General features: G+C 50.1%; 2 non-coding genes across 2 annotated transcripts; both read right to left on the bottom strand.

Moving 5' to 3' along the window:
- Positions 1-2,603: 2,603 nt before the first annotated feature.
- On the bottom strand, positions 2,604-2,717 carry LOC139274458 (U5 spliceosomal RNA). The gene has a single exon (XR_011595516.1). It is a non-coding gene; the product is annotated as a U5 spliceosomal RNA (small nuclear RNA).
- Positions 2,718-10,099: 7,382 nt separating this feature from the next.
- LOC139274457 (U5 spliceosomal RNA) lies at positions 10,100-10,213 on the bottom strand. The gene has a single exon (XR_011595515.1). It is a non-coding gene; the product is annotated as a U5 spliceosomal RNA (small nuclear RNA).
- Between the last annotated feature and the right edge of the window lie 6,211 nt (positions 10,214-16,424).

Here is a 16,424-nt window from a genome sequence, read left to right as displayed (position 1 = left end):
CCATTCGATACATTTCCTTGCTTTTCATTTCAAGTACAATTCGGTACAATACGGGATACATTGTAGTACATTCGACAAATTACATTACATGTGTCACTATACAGGACACGGAATGGCTGATGGTACATTTACATATTTTCTTTTCAACGTGCATTATGAAACAGACCTTGCATTGTACATGGCACTACATAGGTGTTTATAGATGATGGTGCTCCATGTACACAAAAAAGAAGTTACAAGTACGGCCCGAGGGGAGTTTTGAACAGATTCCTGCCCCCGGGTTTATCGTGGCAGAAGGGCTTTAAACTGTGGGCCTTCCCCACCGTGCCTTTGCGGCAGCTGCACCAATTTTAAGTGCGTCCCTCAGCACGTAGTCCTGGATCTTGGATTGCACCAGTCTGCAACACGCAGACATGGACATCTCCTTGCTCTGGAAGACCAGCAAGTTTCGGCAAGACCAAAGAGCGTCTTTGACTGAGTTGATGACCCTCCAGCAGCAGGGATGTCTGTCTCAGTGTGTGTCCCTGGGAACAGTCTGTAGAGCACAGAGACTTGTGTTCCGGAGCTGCTTGGGATGAACCTCGACAGAAACTACTGCATCTCTTTCCAAACCTGCCTTGCGAAGGCGCAATCCTGAAAGAGATGGGTGACAGTCTCGTCCGCCCTGCAGTCGACTCGGGGGCACTGTGCCGTGTTGCTGAGATGTCGGCTGTGCATGAACGCTCTGACGGGTAGGGCCCTCCTCACCGCCAACCAAGCTACGTCTTGGTGCTTGTGTGAAAGCTCTGGCGATAAGACGTTCTGCCAAACGAGTTCGACAGTCCGCTCAGCGAACCACCCGACAGGGTCCACCCTCGGCTTCTTTCGTAGGGCGTCCAGGATGTTACGTGCTGACCACTGTTTTATGGCCTTGTGGTCAAAGGGGTTTTTTGTGGAAATCTTTTCCACGAAGGACAGGTGGACAGGCAACAATGGGGACAGGTAGAAACTCAGCACGTAGTGACACTTGGTGTTTGCGTACTGGGGGTCTGTGCACAGCTTGATGCAGCCGCACACAAAGGTGGCCATCAGGATGAGGGCCACGTTCGGAACATCCTTTCTTCCACTGTCCAGAGATTTGTACATTGTATCTCTGCGGACACGCTCCATTTTGGACCTTCAGACAAAGTGGAAGACGGCCCGGGTGACTGCCCTGGTACAGGAGCGAGAGATGGGCCAGACCTGTGCCAAGTGCAGCAAACCTGAGAGCACCTCACTCCTGATGACCAGGTTCTTTCCTGCCATGGAGAGGAAGCGCAGCTTCCACCATCCCAGTTTTTGCATCACTTTGACGATACGCTCTTCCAGGTTTTTGGCGCATGCCCCGTCCGCTCCGAACCATATTCCCAACACATTCAGGTAATCTGGCTTAACGGTGAAGGGGATAAAGGATCGGTCAGTTGCCAAAGAACATGGCCTCACTTTTGCTGCGATTGACCTTCGCTCCCAAGGCCAGTTCAAACTGGTTGCAGATTGTGAGCAATCTGCGGACCGACTGCGGATCCGAGCAAAAGATGGCCACATCATCCACATACAGAGAGGTCTTAACCTGAGCGCCTCCGCTGCCTGGGATCGTCACCCCTCTAATGCCCGCATCCTTCCTAATGGACCCGGCAAAGGGCTCGATACAACACACAAACAAGACAGACGAGAGAGGACAGCCTTGCCTGACTCCAGATCTGATCAGAAAGCTTTCAGTTTCCCACCCGTTGATTAGAACTGCGCTACAGTTATACAGAGTATTGGTGAGACCACACCTGGAATACTGCGTGCAGTTTTGGTTTCCATATTTACGAAAGGATATACTTGCTTTGGAGGCAGTTCAGAGAAGGTTCCAGAGATGAGGGGGTTGACTTATGAGGAAAGGTTGAGTAGGTTGGACCTCTACTCATTGGAATTCAGATGAATGAGAGGTAATGGTATTGAAACGTATAAAATTATGAGGGGGCTTGACAAGGTGGATGCAGAGAGGATGTTTCCACTGATGGGGGAGACTAGAACTAGAGGGCATAATCTTAGAATAAGGGGCCGCCAGAGATGAGAAGGAATTTCTTCTCTCAGAGGCTTATAAATCTGGAATTTGCTGCCTCGGAGAACTGTTGAAATTTGAACATTGAATAAATTTAAGACAGAAATAGACAGTTTCTTGAGCGATAAGGGGAGCGGGCGGGGAAGTGGAGCTGAGTCCATGATCAGATCAGCCATGATCTTATTGAATAGCGGAGCAGAAGAAGAGCCATATTACCTACTCCTATTTCTTATGTTTAGCTCTGTCAAGCCTGTCTGGTGGCTGGTGTACAAAGACCACTACACGTGAAAACAATCCACGCACAGGCATCCTCCCACGCTCCAAGATTTAGTTCGGAATCTGGAGTTTTAAGATTCTTCTGAAAGCTGGCGACCCCCAGGTGGGCAAGTTAACTCCCACAAACAAGTGCTTTACTACGACATTCACAACTACAACAAGTAGAACCAATAGCCAAATCATCAGCAGTCATCGCAACCAGTACAAAGCCACACCTACTACATAACGCAAAGATCAGTCTGTTTTTGAACAATAAGACAGCCCCACTAAAGCAGAGCCTGGAAAAATTAATTAAAACTCTGAATGTTACTCTCCACGGAAATCTTTAGTAAAAGGCGAAAGATTTATACGATCTGAAGAGAAACCAGAGGGTACTGATTGTCCCCGCGCAGCTCCTCGCTCACAAGCGACGGCTTGCCTCTTTAACGTTGGGCTGAGCCGCTAGAACTAACTTCTAGAAAAGATATATTACCACAAATCAATACAGCGCGAGGGAAAGTAACTGGAAACTTCAGTGTCCGTGAAAATCAGTTAAACCTGAAGTTTATTTTAGTTTCTTGCTAAGTATTATGAAGAACATTGTGGGTATGTAAATGAGCTTGAGCTTTGTGTGGGCTGGGTTTACAGTGACGTGTCCAATTCTTCGGTACAACTTTACTTCGGGTTTTTATTCTCTCTCGGTGTGATTTGAAGCTTAAGGTAAACATTTTGGATCAGTGCGGTTTCTGCTCGTGAGCAAACGTGTTTTAGTTTTTTTTTGAAATTCGTAGCCAATCGTTCCAATTCTTTGTCAAATCACAAACGCCAGAGGTCACCTTGGGCGCATTCAAGGATCACTCTGCGCCAATGCTCTTAGCCAAAAGGCCTAGAGCCACTGCACCGTTCCTGGAAGTACTGCAATACCAGGTTCGTGCCATGGAGGTGGATGGGTCAAGCCACCCCACCCACCCATACAGGAAGCATTAACACAATGAGAGCAGACACAGAGCTCAGAGCCATGCACTGTCCACGTCTAGTATCCATTTCACTGATTTCAATGATATAAACGAGACTTGTTACTGTATTGGTCTGAATTTTGTTAAATTTCAAAATGTACTTTATTCATATAAAAATTTGTACAGTACATTCAAAAGCAGTTCAGTACATTTAGCTGCGGTCAGCAATCCCACACACTACATTTGGCTGCTGACGGCAGTTCCGTTCGATACATTTCCTTGCTTTTCATTTCAAGTACAATTCGGTACAATACGGGATACATTGTAGTACATTCGCCAAATTACATTACATGTGTCACTATACAGTACACGGAATGGGTGACGGTACATTTAAATTTTTTTTTCTTTTCAACGTGCATTACGAAACAGACCTTGCATTGTACATGGCACGACATAGGTGTTTACAGATCATGGTGCTCCATGTACACAAAAAAGAAGTTCCAAGTACGGCCCGAGGGGAGTTTTGAACTGATTCCTGCCCCAGGGTTTACCGTGGCAGAAGGGCTTTAAATGGTGGCCCTTCCCCACTGTGCCTTTGCGGCGGCTGCACCAATTTTTAGTGCGTCCCTCAGCACGTAGTCCTGGATCTTGGTTTGCGTCAGTCTGCAACACGCAGATGTGGACGTCTCCTTGCTCTGGAAGACCAGCAAGTTTTGGCAAGACCAAAGAGCGTCTTTGACCGAATTGATGGCCCTCCAGCAGCAGGTGATGTCTGTCTCGGTGCGTGTCCCTGGGAACAGCCCGTAGAGCACAGAGTCCTGTGTTATGGAGCTGCTTGGGATGAACCTCGACAGCAACCACTGCATCTCTTTCCAGACCTGCCTTGCAAAGGCACAATCCTGAAGGAGATGGGCGACAGTCTTGTCCACCCGCAGCCGACTCGGGGGCACCATGCCGTGTTGCTGAGACGTCGGCTGTGCATGAACGCTCTGACGGGTAGGGCCCTCCTCACTGCCAACCAAGCTACGTCTTGGTGCTTGTGTGAAAGCTCTGGCGATGAGATGTTCTGCCAAACGAGTTCGACAGTCTGCTCAGGGAACCACCCGACAGGATCCACCCTCTCCTTCTTTCGTAGGGCGTCCAGGACCTTACGTGCTGACCACTGTTTTATGGCTTTGTGGTCAAATGGGTTTTTTGTGAAAAATTTTCCACGAAGGACAGGTGGACAGGCATGGTCCAACTGGTGCGGGCATTTTGCGGCAGCGTGGACAGGCCCATTCTTCACAACAAAGGGGACAGGTAGAACCACAGCACGTAGTGACACTTGGTGTTTGTGTACCGGGGGTCTGTGCACAGCTTGATGCAACCGCACACAAAGGTGGCCCTCAGGATGAGGGCCACGTTTGGAACAGCCTTTCCACCACTGTCCAGAGATTTGTACATTGTGTCTCTGCGGACACAGTCCATTTTGGACCTCCAGACAAAGTGGAAGACGGCCCGGGTGACTGCCGCGGCACAGGAGCGAGGGATGGGCCAGACCTGTGCCACGTGTAGCAACCCCGAGAGTAGCTCACTCCTGATGACCAGGTTCTTTCCTGCCATGGAGAGGAAGCACAGCTTCCACCATTCCAGTTTTTGCTTCACTTTGGCGATACGCTATTCCAAGTTTTTGGCGCATGCCCCGTCCGCTCCGAACCATATTCCCAACACCTTCAGGTAATCTGGCTTAATGGTGAAGGGAATAAAGGATCGGTCGGCCCAGTTGCCAAAGAACATGGCCTCACTTTTGCTGCAATTGACCTTCACTCCCGAGGCCAGTTCAAACTGGTCGCAGGTTGTGAGCAATCTGCAGACCGACTGCGGATCCGAGCAAAAGATGGCTACGTCATCCATGTACAGGGAGGTCTTGACCTGAGCGCCTCTGCTGCCTGGGATCGTCACCCCTCTAATGCCTGCATCCTTCCTGATGGACCCGGCAAAGGGCTCGATACAACACACAAACAAGAGACGAGAGAGGACAGCCTTGCCTGACTCCAGATCTGATCGTAAAGCTTTCAGTTTCCCACCCGCTGATTAGAACTGCGCTACTGATGTCTCTGTAGAGCAGTTGGATCCAATTGCGGATACCCGCCCCAAACCCCATTTTGGAGAGCACGTCCATCAGGTACGTGTGCGATATCCTGTCAAAGGCCTTCTCCTGTTCTAAGCTGATTAAGCAGGTGTCCACCCCACTGTCCTGCACGTAAGCGATCATATCCCTGAGTAGCACCAGGCTATCAGAGATCTTCCTGCCAGGGACAGCGCAGGTCTGGTCCGGGTGAATCACCAGCTCAAGAGCAAACTTGCGCCTGTTGGCGATGACCTTTGCCAGGATCTTGTAGTCCACATTGAGCAGTAAAATGGGCCGCCAGTTTTTGATTTCCTCCCTCTCCCCCTTCTGCTTGTAGATGAGGGTGATGATGCCTTTCCTCATCGATTCTGACATACTGCCAGCCAGAAGCATACCCTCGTACACTTCCAGCAGGTCTGGGCCCATCCAGTCCCACAGAGCCGAATACAACTCGACCGGTAAGCCATCGCTTCTGGGAGTTTTACTCGTTGCAAGGGACCAGACGGCCTTTGTCATCTCATCCAGAGTTAGCGGGTGGTCCAGACTCTCCTGCTCGCTGTCGTTTAGGACCTCCGTGATAGACGACAGGAACGACTGGGAGGCCGTGTGGTCTGTGGGCTTGACGTCGTACAGCCTGGCATAGAAGGATTTGCTGATCCTCAGCATGTCAGGCTGCGAAAACGTCACAGAACCGTCTTCTCCCTTTAGGCTGGTAATCATAGAGCTCCCCCTGTGTACCTTTTGGAAGAAGAAGCGCGAACATGTCTCATCCTGCTCGATGGAGCGGACTCTGGAGCGGAAATGATTTTGGAGGACTCTGAGACAAAGAGCTAGACTTGCTGGCCTTTCACCTCTTCGAGTTCCTCCGCGACATCGACTCCCATCGACTGCAACAGGAGCAGGTTTTGCATGCTCTTCTGGAGTTGGGACAATTCCCTCTGTCTCCCTCTCGCCTCCTGAACACCATTGCGGATGAAAAACCTCTTGATGTTTGTCTTGATTGTTTCCCACCAGTGCATCGGGGAATCGCAGAGGGGTTTTACGGTTCTCCAACCTTTGTAATCCCTCTTGAGTTCCTCCACGTTTTCCGGAGTCAACAGTTTCACGTTCAGCTTCCATATCCCTCTGCCAACTTTCTGGTTTTCCTGTGGGCAAAAGTCGGCCAGTAGGAGGCAGTGGTCAGAGAAGAACACCAGTGTGACATCGGTGGATCTGACCTTGAGCGTGTGGGACACAAACAGGAAGTCTATTCTGGAACGGACGGACCCGTCTGGTCTCGGCCAGGTGTATCTGCGCGGTGCTCCGTCTGCAGGGTTGCTGAAGATGTCGCACAGCTTGGCGTCTTTTACAGCATCCATCAGGAGTTTGGACGTGGCGTCCAGTTTGCTGTCGGCTCTGCTGGATCGTCCAGCCGCATCGATGATGCAGTTGAAGTCACCACCCAGAATGACCGGCCTGGTCGTCGCCAGCAGCAGTGTGAGCTGCTGGAAGAGGGCCAGCCACTCGCTTCTGAGAGGCGAGACATACACGTTAATTTTTGTACATTACATCTGCTACGAGGAGGCGGATGCCCACCACCTCCTTAACTTCAGTGATGGTGAAGTGGCCTCCCCACAGCAGAATGCCTAGGCCGGAAGACCAGCAGTCGTTGCCTCCTGACCATATGGATGGTCCATGGGCCCACCATCGTGACCACTGCCGGTAACTGCTGAAGTGCAGCAGCCTGCACTCCTGCAAGAACAGCAGGTCTGCTTTGACCTTGGCGAGGTAGCCCAAGGTGGAAACACATCGTGTAGTGGATTTTACGCTACGCACGTTAATAGATGCAATTTTTAAATCTATGTTTAAGTTACAGGTTACAGTTCAAAACATTTACATTTCAAATAAACTGTCCTTTACGTTGGAGACCTGTCCAGTGGCCGGTTCCTGCAAACATAGATTTTCAATGTAAAAGTCTACTTCACCTGGGCTGGCATACTGGTCTTTTTTTTAATTTCAAAATATACTTTATTCATATAAAAATTTGTACAGTACATTCAAAAGCAGTTCAGTACATTTAGCTGCGGTCAGCAATCCCATACACTACATTTGGGTGCTGACAGCAGTTCCATTCGATACATTTCCTTGCTTTTCATTTCAAGTACAATTCGGTACAATACGGGATACATTGTAGTACATTCGACAAATTACATTACATGTGTCACTATACAGGACACGGAATGGCTGATGGTACATTTACATATTTTCTTTTCAACGTGCATTATGAAACAGACCTTGCATTGTACATGGCACTACATAGGTGTTTATAGATGATGGTGCTCCATGTACACAAAAAAGAAGTTACAAGTACGGCCCGAGGGGAGTTTTGAACAGATTCCTGCCCCCGGGTTTATCGTGGCAGAAGGGCTTTAAACTGTGGGCCTTCCCCACCGTGCCTTTGCGGCAGCTGCACCAATTTTAAGTGCGTCCCTCAGCACGTAGTCCTGGATCTTGGATTGCACCAGTCTGCAACACGCAGACATGGACATCTCCTTGCTCTGGAAGACCAGCAAGTTTCGGCAAGACCAAAGAGCGTCTTTGACTGAGTTGATGACCCTCCAGCAGCAGGGATGTCTGTCTCAGTGTGTGTCCCTGGGAACAGTCCGTAGAGCACAGAGACTTGTGTTCCGGAGCTGCTTGGGATGAACCTCGACAGAAACTACTGCATCTCTTTCCAAACCTGCCTTGCGAAGGCGCAATCCTGAAGGAGATGGGTGACAGTCTCGTCCGCCCTGCAGTCGACTCGGGGGCACTGTGCCGTGTTGCTGAGATGTCGGCTGTGCATGAACGCTCTGACGGGTAGGGCCCTCCTCACCGCCAACCAAGCTACGTCTTGGTGCTTGTGTGAAAGCTCTGGCGATAAGACGTTCTGCCAAACGAGTTCGACAGTCCGCTCAGCGAACCACCCGACAGGGTCCACCCTCGGCTTCTTTCGTAGGGCGTCCAGGATGTTACGTGCTGACCACTGTTTTATGGCCTTGTGGTCAAAGGGGTTTTTTGTGGAAATCTTTTCCACGAAGGACAGGTGGACAGGCAACAATGGGGACAGGTAGAAACTCAGCACGTAGTGACACTTGGTGTTTGCGTACTGGGGGTCTGTGCACAGCTTGATGCAGCCGCACACAAAGGTGGCCATCAGGATGAGGGCCACGTTCGGAACATCCTTTCTTCCACTGTCCAGAGATTTGTACATTGTATCTCTGCGGACACGCTCCATTTTGGACCTTCAGACAAAGTGGAAGACGGCCCGGGTGACTGCCCTGGTACAGGAGCGAGAGATGGGCCAGACCTGTGCCAAGTGCAGCAAACCTGAGAGCACCTCACTCCTGATGACCAGGTTCTTTCCTGCCATGGAGAGGAAGCGCAGCTTCCACCATCCCAGTTTTTGCATCACTTTGACGATACGCTCTTCCAGGTTTTTGGCGCATGCCCCGTCCGCTCCGAACCATATTCCCAACACATTCAGGTAATCTGGCTTAACGGTGAAGGGGATAAAGGATCGGTCAGTTGCCAAAGAACATGGCCTCACTTTTGCTGCGATTGACCTTCGCTCCCAAGGCCAGTTCAAACTGGTTGCAGATTGTGAGCAATCTGCGGACCGACTGCGGATCCGAGCAAAAGATGGCCACATCATCCACATACAGAGAGGTCTTAACCTGAGCGCCTCCGCTGCCTGGGATCGTCACCCCTCTAATGCCCGCATCCTTCCTAATGGACCCGGCAAAGGGCTCGATACAACACACAAACAAGACAGACGAGAGAGGACAGCCTTGCCTGACTCCAGATCTGATCAGAAAGCTTTCAGTTTCCCACCCGTTGATTAGAACTGCGCTACAGTTATACAGAGTATTGGTGAGACCACACCTGGAATACTGCGTGCAGTTTTGGTTTCCATATTTACGAAAGGATATACTTGCTTTGGAGGCAGTTCAGAGAAGGTTCCAGAGATGAGGGGGTTGACTTATGAGGAAAGGTTGAGTAGGTTGGACCTCTACTCATTGGAATTCAGATGAATGAGAGGTAATGGTATTGAAACGTATAAAATTATGAGGGGGCTTGACAAGGTGGATGCAGAGAGGATGTTTCCACTGATGGGGGAGACTAGAACTAGAGGGCATAATCTTAGAATAAGGGGCCGCCAGAGATGAGAAGGAATTTCTTCTCTCAGAGGCTTATAAATCTGGAATTTGCTGCCTCGGAGAACTGTTGAAATTTGAACATTGAATAAATTTAAGACAGAAATAGACAGTTTCTTGAGTGATAAGGGGAGCGGGCGGGGAAGTGGAGCTGAGTCCATGATCAGATCAGCCATGATCTTATTGAATAGCGGAGCAGAAGAAGAGCCATATTACCTACTCCTATTTCTTATGTTTAGCTCTGTCAAGCCTGTCTGGTGGCTGGTGTACAAAGACCACTACACGTGAAAACAATCCACGCACAGGCATCCTCCCACGCTCCAAGATTTAGTTCGGAATCTGGAGTTTTAAGATTCTTCTGAAAGCTGGCGACCCCCAGGTGGGCAAGTTAACTCCCACAAACAAGTGCTTTACTACGACATTCACAACTACAACAAGTAGAACCAATAGCCAAATCATCAGCAGTCATCGCAACCAGTACAAAGCCACACCTACTACATAACGCAAAGATCAGTCTGTTTTTGAACAATAAGACAGCCCCACTAAAGCAGAGCCTGGAAAAATTAATTAAAACTCTGAATGTTACTCTCCACGGAAATCTTTAGTAAAAGGCGAAAGATTTATACGATCTGAAGAGAAACCAGAGGGTACTGATTGTTCCCGCGCAGCTCCTCGCTCACAAGCGACGGCTTGCCTCTTTAACGTTGGGCTGAGCCGCTAGAACTAACTTCTAGAAAAGATATATTACCACAAATCAATACAGCGCGAGGGAAAGTAACTGGAAACTTCAGTGTCCGTGAAAATCAGTTAAACCTGAAGTTTATTTTAGTTTCTTGCTAAGTATTATGAAGAACATTGTGGGTATGTAAATGAGCTTGAGCTTTGTGTGGGCTGGGTTTACAGTGACGTGTCCAATTCTTCGGTACAACTTTACTTCGGGTTTTTATTCTCTCTCGGTGTGATTTGAAGCTTAAGGTAAACATTTTGGATCAGTGCGGTTTCTGCTCGTGAGCAAACGTGTTTTAGTTTTTTTTTGAAATTCGTAGCCAATCGTTCCAATTCTTTGTCAAATCACAAACGCCAGAGGTCACCTTGGGCGCATTCAAGGATCACTCTGCGCCAATGCTCTTAGCCAAAAGGCCTAGAGCCACTGCACCGTTCCTGGAAGTACTGCAATACCAGGTTCGTGCCATGGAGGTGGATGGGTCAAGCCACCCCACCCACCCATACAGGAAGCATTAACACAATGAGAGCAGACACAGAGCTCAGAGCCATGCACTGTCCACGTCTAGTATCCATTTCACTGATTTCAATGATATAAACGAGACTTGTTACTGTATTGGTCTGAATTTTGTTAAATTTCAAAATGTACTTTATTCATATAAAAATTTGTACAGTACATTCAAAAGCAGTTCAGTACATTTAGCTGCGGTCAGCAATCCCACACACTACATTTGGCTGCTGACGGCAGTTCCGTTCGATACATTTCCTTGCTTTTCATTTCAAGTACAATTCGGTACAATACGGGATACATTGTAGTACATTCGCCAAATTACATTACATGTGTCACTATACAGTACACGGAATGGGTGACGGTACATTTAAATTTTTTTTTCTTTTCAACGTGCATTACGAAACAGACCTTGCATTGTACATGGCACGACATAGGTGTTTACAGATCATGGTGCTCCATGTACACAAAAAAGAAGTTCCAAGTACGGCCCGAGGGGAGTTTTGAACTGATTCCTGCCCCAGGGTTTACCGTGGCAGAAGGGCTTTAAATGGTGGCCCTTCCCCACTGTGCCTTTGCGGCGGCTGCACCAATTTTTAGTGCGTCCCTCAGCACGTAGTCCTGGATCTTGGTTTGCGTCAGTCTGCAACACGCAGATGTGGACGTCTCCTTGCTCTGGAAGACCAGCAAGTTTTGGCAAGACCAAAGAGCGTCTTTGACCGAATTGATGGCCCTCCAGCAGCAGGTGATGTCTGTCTCGGTGCGTGTCCCTGGGAACAGCCCGTAGAGCACAGAGTCCTGTGTTATGGAGCTGCTTGGGATGAACCTCGACAGCAACCACTGCATCTCTTTCCAGACCTGCCTTGCAAAGGCACAATCCTGAAGGAGATGGGCGACAGTCTTGTCCACCCGCAGCCGACTCGGGGGCACCATGCCGTGTTGCTGAGACGTCGGCTGTGCATGAACGCTCTGACGGGTAGGGCCCTCCTCACTGCCAACCAAGCTACGTCTTGGTGCTTGTGTGAAAGCTCTGGCGATGAGATGTTCTGCCAAACGAGTTCGACAGTCTGCTCAGGGAACCACCCGACAGGATCCACCCTCTCCTTCTTTCGTAGGGCGTCCAGGACCTTACGTGCTGACCACTGTTTTATGGCTTTGTGGTCAAATGGGTTTTTTGTGAAAAATTTTCCACGAAGGACAGGTGGACAGGCATGGTCCAACTGGTGCGGGCATTTTGCGGCAGCGTGGACAGGCCCATTCTTCACAACAAAGGGGACAGGTAGAACCACAGCACGTAGTGACACTTGGTGTTTGTGTACCGGGGGTCTGTGCACAGCTTGATGCAACCGCACACAAAGGTGGCCCTCAGGATGAGGGCCACGTTTGGAACAGCCTTTCCACCACTGTCCAGAGATTTGTACATTGTGTCTCTGCGGACACAGTCCATTTTGGACCTCCAGACAAAGTGGAAGACGGCCCGGGTGACTGCCGCGGCACAGGAGCGAGGGATGGGCCAGACCTGTGCCACGTGTAGCAACCCCGAGAGTAGCTCACTCCTGATGACCAGGTTCTTTCCTGCCATGGAGAGGAAGCACAGCTTCCACCATTCCAGTTTTTGCTTCACTTTGGCGATACGCTATTCCAAGTTTTTGGCGCATGCCCCGTCCGCTCCGAACCATATTCCCAACACCTTCAGGTAATCTGGCTTAATGGTGAAGGGAATAAAGGATCGGTCGGCCCAGTTGCCAAAGAACATGGCCTCACTTTTGCTGCAATTGACCTTCACTCCCGAGGCCAGTTCAAACTGGTCGCAGGTTGTGAGCAATCTGCAGACCGACTGCGGATCCGAGCAAAAGATGGCTACGTCATCCATGTACAGGGAGGTCTTGACCTGAGCGCCTCTGCTGCCTGGGATCGTCACCCCTCTAATGCCTGCATCCTTCCTGATGGACCCGGCAAAGGGCTCGATACAACACACAAACAAGAGACGAGAGAGGACAGCCTTGCCTGACTCCAGATCTGATCGTAAAGCTTTCAGTTTCCCACCCGCTGATTAGAACTGCGCTACTGATGTCTCTGTAGAGCAGTTGGATCCAATTGCGGATACCCGCCCCAAACCCCATTTTGGAGAGCACGTCCATCAGGTACGTGTGCGATATCCTGTCAAAGGCCTTCTCCTGTTCTAAGCTGATTAAGCAGGTGTCCACCCCACTGTCCTGCACGTAAGCGATCATATCCCTGAGTAGCACCAGGCTATCAGAGATCTTCCTGCCAGGGACAGCGCAGGTCTGGTCCGGGTGAATCACCAGCTCAAGAGCAAACTTGCGCCTGTTGGCGATGACCTTTGCCAGGATCTTGTAGTCCACATTGAGCAGTAAAATGGGCCGCCAGTTTTTGATTTCCTCCCTCTCCCCCTTCTGCTTGTAGATGAGGGTGATGATGCCTTTCCTCATCGATTCTGACATACTGCCAGCCAGAAGCATACCCTCGTACACTTCCAGCAGGTCTGGGCCCATCCAGTCCCACAGAGCCAAATACAACTCGACCGGTAAGCCATCGCTTCTGGGAGTTTTACTCGTTGCAAGGGACCAGACGGCCTTTGTCATCTCATCCAGAGTTAGCGGCTGGTCCAGACTCTCCTGCTCGCTGTCGTTTAGGACCTCCATGACAGACGACAGGAACGACTGGGAGGCCGTGTGGTCTGTGGGCTTGACGTCGTACAGCCTGGCATAGAAGGATTTGCTGATCCTCAGCATGTCAGGCTGCGAAAACGTCACAGAACCGTCTTCTCCCTTTAGGCTGGTGATCACAGAGCTCCCCCTGTGTACCTTTTGGAAGAAGAAGCGCGAACATGTCTCATCCTGCTCGATGGAGCGGACTCTGGAGCAGAAATGATTTTGGAGGACTCTGAGACAAAGAGCAAGACTTGCTGGCCTTTCACCTCTTCGAGTTCCTCCGCGACATCGACTCCCATCGACTGCAACAGGAGCAGGTTTTGCATGCTCTTCTGGAGTTGGGACAATTCCCTCTGTCTCCCTCTCGCCTCCTGAACACCATTGCGGATGAAAAACCTCTTGATGTTTGTCTTGATTGTTTCCCACCAGTGCATCGGGGAATCGCAGAGGGGTTTTACGGTTCTCCAACCTTTGTAATCCCTCTTGAGTTCCTCCACGTTTTCCGGAGTCAACAGTTTCACGTTCAGCTTCCATATCCCTCTGCCAACTTTCTGGTTTTCCTGTGGGCAAAAGTCGGCCAGTAGGAGGCAGTGGTCAGAGAAGAACACCAGTGTGACATCGGTGGATCTGACCTTGAGCGTGTGGGACACAAACAGGAAGTCTATTCTGGAACGGACGGACCCGTCTGGTCTCGGCCAGGTGTATCTGCGCGGTGCTCCGTCTGCAGGGTTGCTGAAGATGTCACACAGCTTGGCGTCTTTTACAGCATCCATCAGGAGTTTGGACGTGGCGTCCAGTTTGCTGTCGGCTCTGCTGGATCGTCCAGCCGCATCGATGATGCAGTTGAAGTCACCACCCAGAATGACCGGCCTGTTCGTCGCCAGCAGCAGTGTGAGCTGCTGGAAGAGGGCCAGCCACTCGCTTCTGAGAGGCGAGACATACACGTTAATTTTTGTACATTACATCTGCTACGAGGAGGCGGATGCCCACCACCTCCTTAACTTCAGTGATGGTGAAGTGGCCTCCCCACAGCAGAATGCCTAGGCCGGAAGACCAGCAGTCGTTGCCTCCTGACCATATGGATGGTCCATGGGCCCACCATCGTGACCACTGCCGGTAACTGCTGAAGTGCAGCAGCCTGCACTCCTGCAAGAACAGCAGGTCTGCTTTGACCTTGGCGAGGTAGCCCAAGGTGGAAACACATCGTGTAGTGGATTTTACGCTACGCACGTTAATAGATGCAATTTTTAAATCTATGTTTAAGTTACAGGTTACAGTTCAAAACATTTACATTTCAAATAAACTGTCCTTTACGTTGGAGACCTGTCCAGTGGCCGGTTCCTGCAAACATAGATTTTCAATGTAAAAGTCTACTTCACCTGGGCTGGCATACTGGTCTTTTTTTTAATTTCAAAATATACTTTATTCATATAAAAATTTGTACAGTACATTCAAAAGCAGTTCAGTACATTTAGCTGCGGTCAGCAATCCCATACACTACATTTGGGTGCTGACAGCAGTTCCATTCGATACATTTCCTTGCTTTTCATTTCAAGTACAATTCGGTACAATACGGGATACATTGTAGTACATTCGACAAATTACATTACATGTGTCACTATACAGGACACGGAATGGCTGATGGTACATTTACATATTTTCTTTTCAACGTGCATTATGAAACAGACCTTGCATTGTACATGGCACTACAGAGGTGTTTATAGATGATGGTGCTCCATGTACACAAAAAAGAAGTTACAAGTACGGCCCGAGGGGAGTTTTGAACAGATTCCTGCCCCCGGGTTTATCGTGGCAGAAGGGCTTTAAACTGTGGCCCTTCCCCACCGTGCCTTTGCGGCAGCTGCACCAATTTTAAGTGCGTCCCTCAGCACGTAGTCCTGGATCTTGGATTGCACCAGTCTGCAACACGCAGACATGGACATCTCCTTGCTCTGGAAGACCAGCAAGTTTCGGCAAGACCGAAGAGCGTCTTTGACTGAGTTGATGACCCTCCAGCAGCAGGGATGTCTGTCTCAGTGTGTGTCCCTGGGAACAGTCCGTAGAGCACAGAGACTTGTGTTCCGGAGCTGCTTGGGATGAACCTCGACAGAAACTACTGCATCTCTTTCCAAACCTGCCTTGCGAAGGCGCAATCCTGAAGGAGATGGGTGACAGTCTCGTCCGCCCTGCAGTCGACTCGGGGGCACTGTGCCGTGTTGCTGAGACGTCGGCTGTGCATGAACGCTCTGACGGGTAGGGCCCTCCTCACCGCCAACCAAGCTACGTCTTGGTGCTTGTGTGAAAGCTCTGGCGATAAGACGTTCTGCCAAACGAGTTCGACAGTCCGCTCAGCGAACCACCCGACAGGGTCCACCCTCGGCTTCTTTCGTAGGGCGTCCAGGATGTTACGTGCTGACCACTGTTTTATGGCCTTGTGGTCAAAGGGGTTTTTTGTGAAAAACTTTTCCACGAAGGACAGGTGGACAGGCAACAATGGGGACAGGTAGAAACTCAGCACGTAGTGACACTTGGTGTTTGCGTACTGGGGGTCTGTGCACAGCTTGATGCAGCCGCACACAAAGGTGGCCATCAGGATGAGGGCCACGTTCGGAACATCCTTTCTTCCACTGTCCAGAGATTTGTACATTGTATCTCTGCGGACACGCTCCATTTTGGACCTCCAGACAAAGTGGAAGACGGCCCGGGTGACTGCCGTGGCACAGGAGCGAGAGATGGGCCAGACCTGTGCCACATGCAGCAAACCCGAGAGCACCTCACTCCTGATGACCAGGTTCTTTCCTGCCATGGAGAGGAAGCGCAGCTTCCACCATCCCAGTTTTTGCATCACTTTGACGACACGCTCTTCCAGGTTTTTGGCGCATGCCCCGTCCGCTCCGAACCATATTCCCAACACCTTCAGGTAATCTGGCTTAACGGTGAAGGGGATAAAGGAT

This window comes from Pristiophorus japonicus, chromosome 9, assembly GCF_044704955.1.
Source record: "Pristiophorus japonicus isolate sPriJap1 chromosome 9, sPriJap1.hap1, whole genome shotgun sequence".
NCBI lineage: Eukaryota > Metazoa > Chordata > Chondrichthyes > Pristiophoridae > Pristiophorus > Pristiophorus japonicus.
This window is presented reverse-complemented; position numbering and strand designations above follow the sequence as displayed.